Here is an 11490-nt window from a genome sequence, read left to right as displayed (position 1 = left end):
GTATAGAAGATGGAAGTATGGATCCAAAGAGGAAACCTGGACTATACAGAGCCTATAGAGGCTTTCACTGTCAAAAGTCACATCCATCTTTATATCAAACCTGTAACCGTCGTGCCTGTTACACTTATTATGTACTATGGGCATATTTTATGATCTCAAGTTCACATAATTTAATTTACATTATATTTGGTTCTATATTGTATATTTCATTAAGATAAACCTCAGTTTTAAGCTACAGTAATTTCTAGTTTTTTTTCATTGAAAGCTTACAAAGAATAAGGCATGATGTGGTTTATTAACACTCCAGCATGTCCCAGTCAGATTTTTGTTTGTAGATTTTTCTACAAAAAGTTGGGAAAATGTTTTCTCCTTGCTCAGCTTGTTGAGTGGTGTTATACATAAAATACAGAACGAAAATGAATAACAATGAAAAACAAAACAGTGACCAAAATGGTTATTAGTTTCCTCTAATATTTGGATTTGATGTTTATTATCAAGACATGTCTGGTTGTTTATCACAACTGAGAGGTGCTATGAATATGTGATCCACTCGTTAATCGCAGAAAAGTCCTATAACCATGATTGATTCAATATTTGTAGTTTTATGTAGCACTAATTGTATTAAAATGAGATTAAATAATCTTAATAGGAAATCCTTCCTGAATGTTTCAGCCCTCCTCCTGCACATATTTTAGTTGCACTCTATCTGTTAGGATGAAATCGGAGAATCAGCAGCATCTGAATTGTTCATGAACGCAGTGGTGTAAAATCAGTTTGGTACTGCAAAAGGTGTGAAAAAAAATAGATTTAAGAATAAATAGAGAAAATCACAACCAAGAGAGGTTAAGGTTATTGCATCTTAAGTGATGTGTAGAGTAAGTGAGCGTGCCTGTTGTCTATTTGTAAAATACAGCGTATTATGTTATTAATGAGAAATATACAAAATACACTACAAAGTAAAACACCCAGTAAAAGTGTGAAAACTCATCTTAAAATATTCATGTCATGTAAAATTCAACATACTCTACACCAGGGGTCGTAAACATATGGCCAGTGGGCCAAAATTGGCCCACCAGATGTTCCATTCTGGCATGCGGGACGATTTTGCATTGAACTTCAATTTTTTAAATAAAAGTAGCAGCTGTTTGTGGTTCCGTCACTCGGGATTTTGCTTTAAAAGATATAAAATCTCATAGTACTAGAAAAGTAGTATTAGCATATTGTGAGGATAAATTTGTGGAAAAAAAAAAAAAAAAGATTAACATGCAGGCTTCAGATTCTTGATAAGTGTCAAAGTTCGTCCCACATTGTGGCTTTGACACAGTATATGATTTTAGTCTTACATCTTACCTGACACTCGTGTTGTGTGCTTTCTATGTTTTCTTTTTATTGTTTTGAGTTGCTTGTTGTAGGACCCCCTCACAAAACGAGATGTTTCATCTCAAGGGGTTATCCTGTTAATAAATAAATCAAATAAATAAACTTGAATAGATGTGGTTATAAATAAACCCTTGGTGTTGTGGCATGGATGGAGAAAAAAAAAAACTAATAAGAGGAGGAGAGTGAGATTGTTGATGCAGTTGAGATGTGAGAAAAGAGGTCAACTCTGGATGCTAATTCTGCAAATAGAGCTGTCACAAAGAGCGTCATGCTCACCTGCATTTCCATTGGTTGTGGATGGTGGCTGTGTGGTGGAGTCAGTCGGCCATCGTTGGAGTTTTTACACCGTTAGGAAATGGTTGAAAGAACATGACTATTGCTCGGTGAAGTATAAAATAACATGGCAGAGGCTTAGGTGGCTTAAAGCACAAGGACAGAATGGAGCTGCAGCTTTGAAGTACATTTTCATTTGATACTTCATGTTGAAAATGGCTGGATCTCAATGATGAAAAATCCCCTGTCATTATAGGGACAGTGTACTGCACAGGGCCACAGATTTTAAGGCATGCAGCAGTGTGTAGCCATCATGAGTCCGAACAAAAACTATTGCAGAAAGGGTTTCAGATCTATCTGCACAAAGTCAATTTATTGGCTGCATTTTGAACTGCAACAAAGTTTAAAGACCTAAAACAACACATTTTTTTGACATTTAATAGTGCTATGTTTCAGGTGGGATTATTAAAGTGACAAAAGCTTGAAAATGCACCAATTTCTCTTTGCAAATTTAAATCATAATATATATATATATATATATATATATATATATATATATATATATATATATATATATATATATATATATATATATATATATATATATGTATATATATATATGGCGGCCCATGAAATAGAATTATTTGACGCCCCTGCGCTACATTGTCAGGCTGTGGAAGCCCTCTATGGGGCAGAGACGGTACTGCACCCTCGGAGCGCCTCCTCCTCATCCTCCTCCTCCTCCTCCTCGAGCCGGAGCTGCATTCCTCTTCTCTCCTCTCCATTCACACGCAGGGAGCCGCCGGAGAGAGAGCACCGCCACTCCGTGACCAGCGTGGAAATGTCCCCAAGTTTTGGAATTTAAAACCATGGCGAGGATATGAAGCCGGAGGATCACATGAATCTGTAAGTAGCAGGAAAACTCCGGCGTGAGGCTCTTTCAGTGCGCGCGGAGCCGGGTTTGTGTTGGGAATCCTGAGCTCCCTCCGAGTGGCGAGTTTTTCCCCTGTCGTGCTGTTTTCTCGCTCCGTGGCCGTGGCTCCTCGCGCGGCTTGGCACGAGACGCTTTGCGCGCCTTGCGTGAGTTTCTACAGGCTGCGCTTGTGGAAACTGTCCCCGGGAGAAACGAGGCGTGTGGAGACACACTGGTCCCCACTTGTTTAGGTGTGTATGTGTGTGTGTGTGTGTGTGTGTGTTTCTGCAAGCTGGAGAGTGTTCCTGTGAGCGCTGTGTTGAATGTGCGCCCCGGTGTGACCACCAGTCGGATTGATCCGCACCAAACTGTTAAAACTGCGGACATGTCAGAGCGCACCATGGAGCGTGATCCCCGGCGCTCCTCCTGTCATCTCCATACGGACTTTCCATGCAGTTACTTCTCTGTCACACCTGGCGTGACACGGTGAAAGCCTTGAAACTATCCTTGCGTTTTTTATACTCGTGCGTGTACGCGCGGGTTTGGTGCAGTGTGCGAGTTTATATTTTATTTTTATTTTTTTTTATAGGGAGGCTTGACTGGGTTGCAGAATTAAATAAAGATACTTTTTTTGGGGGCTGGTGTTTGGTAACGGGGAGGCTGGCTATCAGCTGCGTACATGGCTGTTGCATCGCCTCAGAGGAGGGACGCCACCACCTCCACCACCGTGCATAATTACAGGTATTCTCGGGCATGACTCTCCCTCTCGCCCGGATAACTGTGTCCATGGGGCGGGTGAAACTGTGCATCTCCGCATTAAACATATGCATGTTTGTTCTGTCATATCCGACCGCATCTTGCTGCCCTCTCCCTCCTAAACGGACCTCAGGGAGGAGTTGTGTCCGATCTCTCCAGGCGCGCGCCTTAAAAATCGATTCCCTCTATTAGCTTTGGAATAATTAGAAATTGCGTCGGTGTGCCTCTGAAAGGAGGGCTAATCTGCTAACGAATGAGAGGCAATTTGTAAGCTTTGTTATTCGACAGCAATTGAATCCCCCCCCCCCCCACCCACCCCCTCACCTCCCTCCCTTTTCGGAGCTGGGGATGGAGTGGTGAGAGGGCTGTCTGTGGGTGTGTGGAGTGCGCAGTGGTTGTCAGCTATTGGAAATGCTCTCATTGCTTCTATCGGATTCTCCTCAGTTATAATTTTTTTTTTTTTTTTTATCAAATCCCAGTTAACTAAATTGGCCTCCCCTCCCCGACCCCGCACGCTGCGTGAATTCATTTGCAGCTCGTTTTAAGCACGCATTCATGACTCATAATAGAGAAACAAGGGTTTAGGCAGAATTTTAACCTTTTTAAGGGGAGGAGGGGGGAAAAAAAAGAAAAAAAAAGGAGGGTTAGTGAGAACTAGACTAGAGCCCAGTGACCGAATTCACATGCAGTGTTGCTTGATTATTGATGCAACAGCCCTACAGTGTGTAACCAAGACAGGTGATACAAATCTTACGGCAGTGACTTGTTTGTTTTATTCATTGTGCATGCCCTGGAGGACGCTGGCTTCATGTGACATGGTGATGATTCTTCATCATATGTGACGTGACCCAGTTTTGCACCGGTTAGGTCAACGCATGGCTCCTTATTGACAGTTGAATGAAATGACCCGCATTCGCATGTAAATGATTTGGGATTTGAACCGTGACGCAAGTGTCCGTTCATGAGGACACACGGTCCTCAGGCACGGTTGACAACCACACCGCCAGTCACAAGTTCACCTTACAACTTTAGTCAAAACAAGTGTTGCTTGCACGAGTGTGTCGCTGACAGCGGGGAGTGGCGACAATGTAAGCCAACGTCACAATGAGCTTCTTTATTCACCGTCTTGTAAAATCACATCTTTGTAACACGCAGCTGGCACGGTATCATGGAACGTTTCGTATTGCTCCTGTGGGGGAGAAACCTATCTACAGTACTATCTACAGTACATAGTTAGTGACATGATAATGAGGCCATAATGATGTGTGTGTGTGTCAAGCCCAAACAACCGAGCTCTTCTCATCAGAAGAGGAAGCTGTGACAGGCGCAGGTCTCACCTTGGTGATTATCCCCTCCTGCTCTCAAAAAGTTCCCACCTTTCCCCCGACGCACAGCTGAGGTCCTCTGAAATTTTTTTCTTTTTTTTTTTTGTTTTTCACACAATGTGACCTTGTATGGCATTTTTTACATGAAAGCTGACAACCCAGCCCGAAAATTACAAGCAATTTGCCTCAATCTTTCCTAATTATGATACAGATCTGCCCCACAATAGACCAGCGGTGTCATGAATTTTCAAAGTCCGCCCTGTCCGGTCAGCCCGCTGCCGTGAAGGGTAAAGCTGTGATGTCCAAACTTTGGAATTCGAGCTGACATGTGCTCTTTGCACCCCGATGGTCCTGCCTTTGTGTGGCTCTCCCCACGTCGCATTCCTCCGGCCCTTTCACCGAGCAGCATATTTAGGGACTAATTAGATTGTAGATGGATGACAAAGCAGGAGGGCCACGCTGAAGTGAGAACTGAATCACATCTTGGCACTGTGTGGCTCAGGCCTTGGACATTTTACATTTCGGCTGATATATTGCTAAAGGATTTCCAGTCCCCCCTGGTGGTGCTATGGGTTAAGTCGTGTGTGTGTGTGTTGCAGCAGGATGGCGATCCGGTTTAAAAACCAGCCAAGCCTACAGTGCAAGTTGCAATAACTGTGAAAACGATCAGCTGAATAGACACGATTGATGAAGGATTTCCAAAAAGGGAATCGGGAGCAAAGGACGTAAATTAAATTCCGGATGTCTCAAGTGGGACTTTTCTCAGTTGGGGTGAAAATTGCTTCCCCGGGTCAGGGAGATTGTTTATATACGTGAATGGACCTTGAGTGCATAACTGTATTCTTCGGGGTACGCTCGGCTGTGATTCATGGCCTTCATGCAGAGGGCCGATATATGGAGCGTGTTCACACCCGCAGCCGTGCTGTGTGTCTTTCTGTGTGATGCCGGAGTGCAGAGACCCAGCTCCCAGTGTCCCTTTACTGTTTGACATTTTAAACCTGTGCAACAACCTCATCTTCAGGCACTTCCTCCTCTCGCCTTCTCTTTCTGCCACCGGCTCCTCCTTCCTGCCTCCAGACTCGCGCTGCCACTCAGGCTTTTCTCTCCTCGTCCTTCCTCCCGCAGTCGCACCCTTCCCTCTTCCCGTCTTCCTGTCAGGAACTGGCTGTAGTCTATTTCTGCCTCTTCACTCCTTCCACGCCTCCTCTCTCTTTATCGTTTTTTCTCATTTATCTCCTCTCTCTCCCTTTCCTGCTCTCCTACGCTCTCACTCCTTGTCTAGTTGCACGCTGGTTCTGTTCATCACCCTCTCTCTTTCTTGAGGCGAGTCTAAGCCAGTGCGATGTAAGGCCTTCCTCCCACTTTCACTTTCATCATCTGTCTTTTCATTTTCTGTTCAGACTGCTTGGCTGCTTTCAGTCCCATCATTTCCACTTTACAGCTGTTGGGACTGCTGATTATCATTGTTTATGTTTTAGAGGCACAATAAAGTGTTTTTTGGCTTAACCAGGCGGCAGGAAATGCTCAGTGAGAGAAACAAACTGGTGAACACACGTCAAATCAGAAATGTTCTTTATTCACTTATCATATTTTACCAAAACGTCAAATAATCTGAAATAATAGGAGGCTTAATGCGCCAATCTTGCTGTTGGTCCTCTAACCCAACCCCCCCTGACCTCCAGAAAGGAGAGGAGAACACTGAGATGGTCCATACAGATAGAGGGGAAATTCCTTTTGTCAAGGCCGCTCAAAGAGATCCGCAGCTTCCAGCATAGAGAAAATCATGACAATGAAGAGTGCATTGAAGGGTCCATTAATCAGCCCGCTAACTTGCTCAGGGAAAAAGCATGTACTACTCTGAGAATCCCCACAAACTGATACAGAGGTTGTGTCAACAAGTGTCGCGTATGCCTGCTGTGAACCCCCCCCCAAGTGTAATTGAGGGCTTTCTTGGCTCAGTGCTGCTGTAGCGTAATATGTCCTTTCATATCATAGCCGATAGAGATGGTGTGTTTTTTATTACATAAGTTTTCAATTATGTCAGTCTTGCTAAAGAGGTTAGCTGGAGTGGCATGTTGCAGGCGCTCTGTGCCGGTTTTCTCACTTTATATTTCCTCCAGGTTTCTGGTTCCTTCGTTCCTTGATTTTCCTCCCATTTTCTCCCTCAGCGTCACCTTTCCAACCTCGCGCCGCGCTTCTCCCCATCCCGTCTCTCTCTCTGTGAGTATTTTGCTCGGGCTCTCTGGGGTTTGCGCGGTGCCTGGAGGTGAGGAGCCGCACAGCGGCAGCGATATTAAAACGCACTAAAGAGAGACCAGCAGCGGGGCTCTGTCTCAAGGCCCTGTTGTATACCGACGCACACTCCCACGGCTCTCATGGCGCTAACGCCGATCCGGCCGACAAGCCTCAATATGAAATAAACTCACTCGCCAATACCTGGCGGGCCTGTCTTGACTGACTGCTCAAATAGGAATGACCTCCATTTGGCCCAAATAAGAAGCCGGGATTGAGAGTCAGTGGGCGGTGTTGAACGGCAAAGTGTCGGTGCATTACGAATCATATCAAGGGGTGAGTTTGCAGGTGAGCCTGCAGCATAAACTCTCATCATTGCCAATCACAAGCAAATTTAAAGTTAGACCAAGCTGTCTTCATGCTCCATCGCATTTGGTAAAGAAAAGAGAGCACGCTCAGGGCTCCGCAGCTTTATTTGAGTCCCTAGAAACTGCCTGAATTAGTGTAGACGCATGCAAGTGAGAGCCCGTGTGGAGAATTGGAAATGAAAGCGTAGTCTGTATTGTTTGACGCCTTGACCTTTTTTAAAAAAAGAAAAAAAAAAAGATTCCTTGTTGCATTCCTCTCTTCAGATGTCGTCCAATAAATGTGCCCGCTGTGGTGGCAGAGCAGAAATGCCCTCTGCCAGAAAAATATCTTCTTTTTTCCCTTTTCTTTGTGGAAAGCAGCCTTAGTTTCTCTGTCTCAGTTGTGCTCATCCAAGTGAACTGTCTGTTATGTATAATTAATTTTCTTCTCTCTCCCAGTTTATTTTTATCGCCTACTTTTAACCGCTTTTTTTTTTTTGAAGGACCCCTCCCCCGCTTCTGTACTACTCCACAGTGCCTGCTGAAAGTGACAGCTGCTTGGGTGAAGGGGGGGGGGGGGTGCTTTTTGAAGCAGGCACTAAAAAGGCCACTCACTCAAGACAAACTTGGAAAAGAAAAAAATCTCTGCCGCTTTCGACAGTATCAAAAACATGCCAGTTAATCCGGCTGCAAATTGAAAATAAACTCCACTGTAGTGTGTTCTCCCTGCTGGGGACACAATTTACATGCCCTCCTCTTTTGTTCAGAAGGTTGTTGATTGGTTTTTGTTGAAATGTAAAGTGGAGTGACAAGATTGACTAAAGTAATGCTTGAAGACAGTCTCTTGTTCACCGTTTTGCAGACTTTTCCTTCAGCGAGGAGAGCGCTGCCTTCAATTTCTTTTCTTGTCAAGTTAAATTGACAATCTCTTATTTAATTTGCGGAATGGGCGCTCGGCCAAACCAAAGAAACCTCGTCATCAGTTGCGTTTGACCCACAGCTCTCAGCGTGTCGCCGCTTTGGATTGAGTTACAGTCATCCTGAAGGTTCTGCCCGATGGTCTCCAAGATGTAGCATCGACCCTGCTTCCACTTGTGACCCAATGTCCTCGGGTAGAAATCCCACCACCCCTCCCCCCGCCCCCGCAGCACGTGGGCACAACCTCAGCGGATGAGGTTTCTTCCCTGGCATGCTAATGCTCTCGTCAGCATTCTGTCCATCTTGCCTCAGACAGCGACTCGGACTGGCAGCTCGGGTCTCCCAATTTGTGTGGACATAAAAAATTGCCTTCTCTCGTTGCGATTCTCCCTGTGAAGATGAGCCAGGGGCCTTTTATCGATCAGGAAGTCACAGTTCCGTCCGGTAACATAAGACAGCGCCTTTGCTTGTCATCGCTATCGTTGTGATGTTGTCTAGTTTTATTGCTGAGGTTTGCAGCTAACACTCAATACGCTCTGTTAAAGTGGCGGTGTCTTTTCACTTGCTTCTTTCCTTTTTTGATTAGCTCCTGCAGAATTCAACTGCAATCATCCCGGTCGTTATAACTCACGGTTATTGCGTGTGCTCCTGAAATCAGTGCTGCGGCTCCCTCGCTGGCATCGAATGAAGGTGAAGCAGTCACACATCACCTCCATCTTCAATTTACCGTAAAGACATATGCAGCTGTTTAATGTTTCGCTATAGTATGGCTCATTATTCTTTTTTCTCATTAAAGAAATTAAAAGACAGTTTTGATGAAATTCAGTGCGAGTAATGCTTTTTATTTTACTTCATCTCACTTACTGTGTAACCACCGGCTCACATGCACTTGTTGTGCTTCCCGTTTGTGTGCAGTCCGTCTCTGAGGCATGTTTTACGAGGGCATCAGTTGTTCAGTTATTCTTTCGGTCATATTAACTTTCATTCTCTTTAACATTGTTCCTGATCAGGGAAAAACTGAGGGCTTGCAGATGACATTGGTGAGTTTCAATTGTTTCACTTGCTTTAAAGTCTTGTGACACGAGGGGTATGGTTATTAAAGTGACATAGCTTTTCAGCATCCATTGAGTTGGGTCAGTGCTTTCTGTTACTGATGCTTTGTCAATGAATTATGACGTTTCTGCACCTCATCTCCATCACTAAACCGGCACCATGCTTATGCGAGATCTGCTTATTTTGTAATTGAGATTTTATTCCTTAACATTGATGATTTGTTTGTTCAAAGTCAGGTTATTGATTCTCCAAAGGTTTCCAACACATTTGATATGAGAGAGTTACCCACGGTTTATATCACTTTACATGCCACGGCACAAGGTTTATCGCGCCTCTTTTAATTCTGATTGTCATTTGTCTTTGCTCCTTGCGGCTGAGAGCTTCTGTTTCTTTGGGGTCAGGTGGAGTGAATCGCATGTTTGAATGGACTGTGTCTGCAGCAGCCTGTCGGTATCGCCGTCAGAAACGGTGTGCTGCCGAAGCTGAGACGGTCTGAGTTTAGACGAGGGAGCCTACTGGTTGTTTACTGTGCTCACTAGAGTCTGTCTGCCTCTTCAGGCATGTTTGGCTTGTTAATGAGAACTACTGTGTGAGTGAGGAGGCAGCTCACTGTGGGTGTGTGCCTGTGCATGTGTTTGCATTGAGATAAGCGGCGCACCGTCGCCGTGCATTTGCTGATGTACACACTGTACACAGGACGCTGCGTCGATGTGTGTGAGAGCATGAGGACTCCTCGTGCCTAATGTAAGCACTTTGCTTGATGGAACTGGGAAGGCTTTAGGCACATTGTCATTTACCATTGTGATTAATGATAATGCTGCGTCTACTCATAATTTCTAAGTTTTTCTTATCCTTCCGCGGATCTTCCACATCTTGTGTTTTTTTGTCCTTTGCCCTGCCTTTGCTGCATACACATGCTCCTCTGATTTCTGTTGTGTTTACCAAGGGGGCTCTTTAATAATTCACATGGTCTCTACTCCCCATCCCTGTAAATAAGACTAATAGAAGTCGGCCCTTTGAAGAGCGCCGCTTGCCCAGGGAAAGCATGGCTGTGGGCTAGCCTGTAAATCAGCGAGCTGCCTGTCCGGACCTTTTAATGTGGCTCTGTTGTCGACCAGCAAGCAGTAACCTCCATGTTAGCGGAAGGAAGGGCAACTCACTCAAGGGAGGTCAGCAATTTGGTGGCATATTCCCCCCGAGGCAACGGTGGGTATTAAGAAAGTGTGTGTAGGATAGAGGTAAGATTACGCTCTCTTCCGGCTCCCTTTGTTACGTTCTGGCTTTTGTTTGATACACACATTATGGTTCATAAACTAGACACTCTTACGTCGGTAACACCATGTGTGTTCACCAGCTGGAGATAAGTGCTCATTTATTCATTTTGTTTACCACTTGTTTTTATCCCCTGTGTGCCTGGATTTCATTACACTCCGGCTGGTGCTCCTGGCTAGTTTGGTGTGTGTTTGTGTTGAGTGAGTTTTGGCGCCGTCGAACTTGAGCAGACACTCCACAGAAACGCATCCATAAGAGGGGAAAAAAAATAAAAAATACCATTAGGTTTTTCACAGTAACAGAATGGCCAGTTAGCCTTCTTAAAGCCGATATGCAATCCCACTTCAGCTGCAGAAAGAAGGGAAGATTTTGAGTAGCTTTAGCTCTAAATCACTTTGGAGCTCTTCCCAACTTCTCACCTCCCAACGATTAACTCTCGGTTGCCAATTTTCTGTAACGGGGCCGAGTGGGACCTGTCAGGTTCTGATGCCAGCTCTAAAGTTTTTAGGTTGCTTTTTTTTTTTTTTAGCTTCATCAATAAAACCCTATTAGTTAAGTTAAAAATGCTGCACATATGGGAAATGATTCACACGTCATATCTAAATAAAGTAGAGATGGTACTGTTAAGAAAATAGGAACATAAATAACATGTTCTCACTACTGCCATGGTAGCTAAAGGTCCTTTCTAGTCACAATGTTATGTTAATATCCATGAAATTGTTAAGATTCCTTAAATCTGTTGCCATGCACTTTTTCGTGAAGCCAAATCCGAGTTGTCAACTTAAAAATGCACGCTGACATTCCCTGAAAACAACACTGAAGCAGTATAGAATGTCCCGCAACTCCGCCCCCTGCTCCCCCCCTTTTCTTTCCACAGTCTCTTTGTCAACTCTCTTTTGTACTCTCTCAAAGGGTTAAAGAGGGAGAAGTGATGAGTAGCCCTCCGAGTCTGGCCTCTATTGTATGTTGGCATTGTGCCACTGCATAGCATGTCGACCATAGACACATGTACAAGGGACTT

At 44.5% G+C, this 11490-nt stretch overlaps 1 protein-coding gene across 1 annotated transcript in view; it reads left to right on the top strand.

Moving 5' to 3' along the window:
- Positions 1–2440: 2440 nt before the first annotated feature.
- The window catches only part of plxna1b (plexin A1b), a 197248-nt gene continuing 188198 nt past the window's right edge, over positions 2441–11490 (top strand). The window contains exon 1 of the mRNA XM_080461568.1: positions 2441–2559. The gene's annotated coding sequence lies outside the window, so the exon portion shown is untranslated. The remainder of the gene's footprint in view (positions 2560–11490) is intronic.

The sequence above is a fragment of the Lipophrys pholis genome (assembly GCF_963383615.2).
Source record: "Lipophrys pholis genome assembly, chromosome: 4".
Lineage (NCBI taxonomy): Eukaryota > Metazoa > Chordata > Actinopteri > Blenniiformes > Blenniidae > Lipophrys > Lipophrys pholis.
Note: the sequence above shows the minus strand (reverse complement) of the source record. Positions and strands in the feature narration are given on the sequence as shown.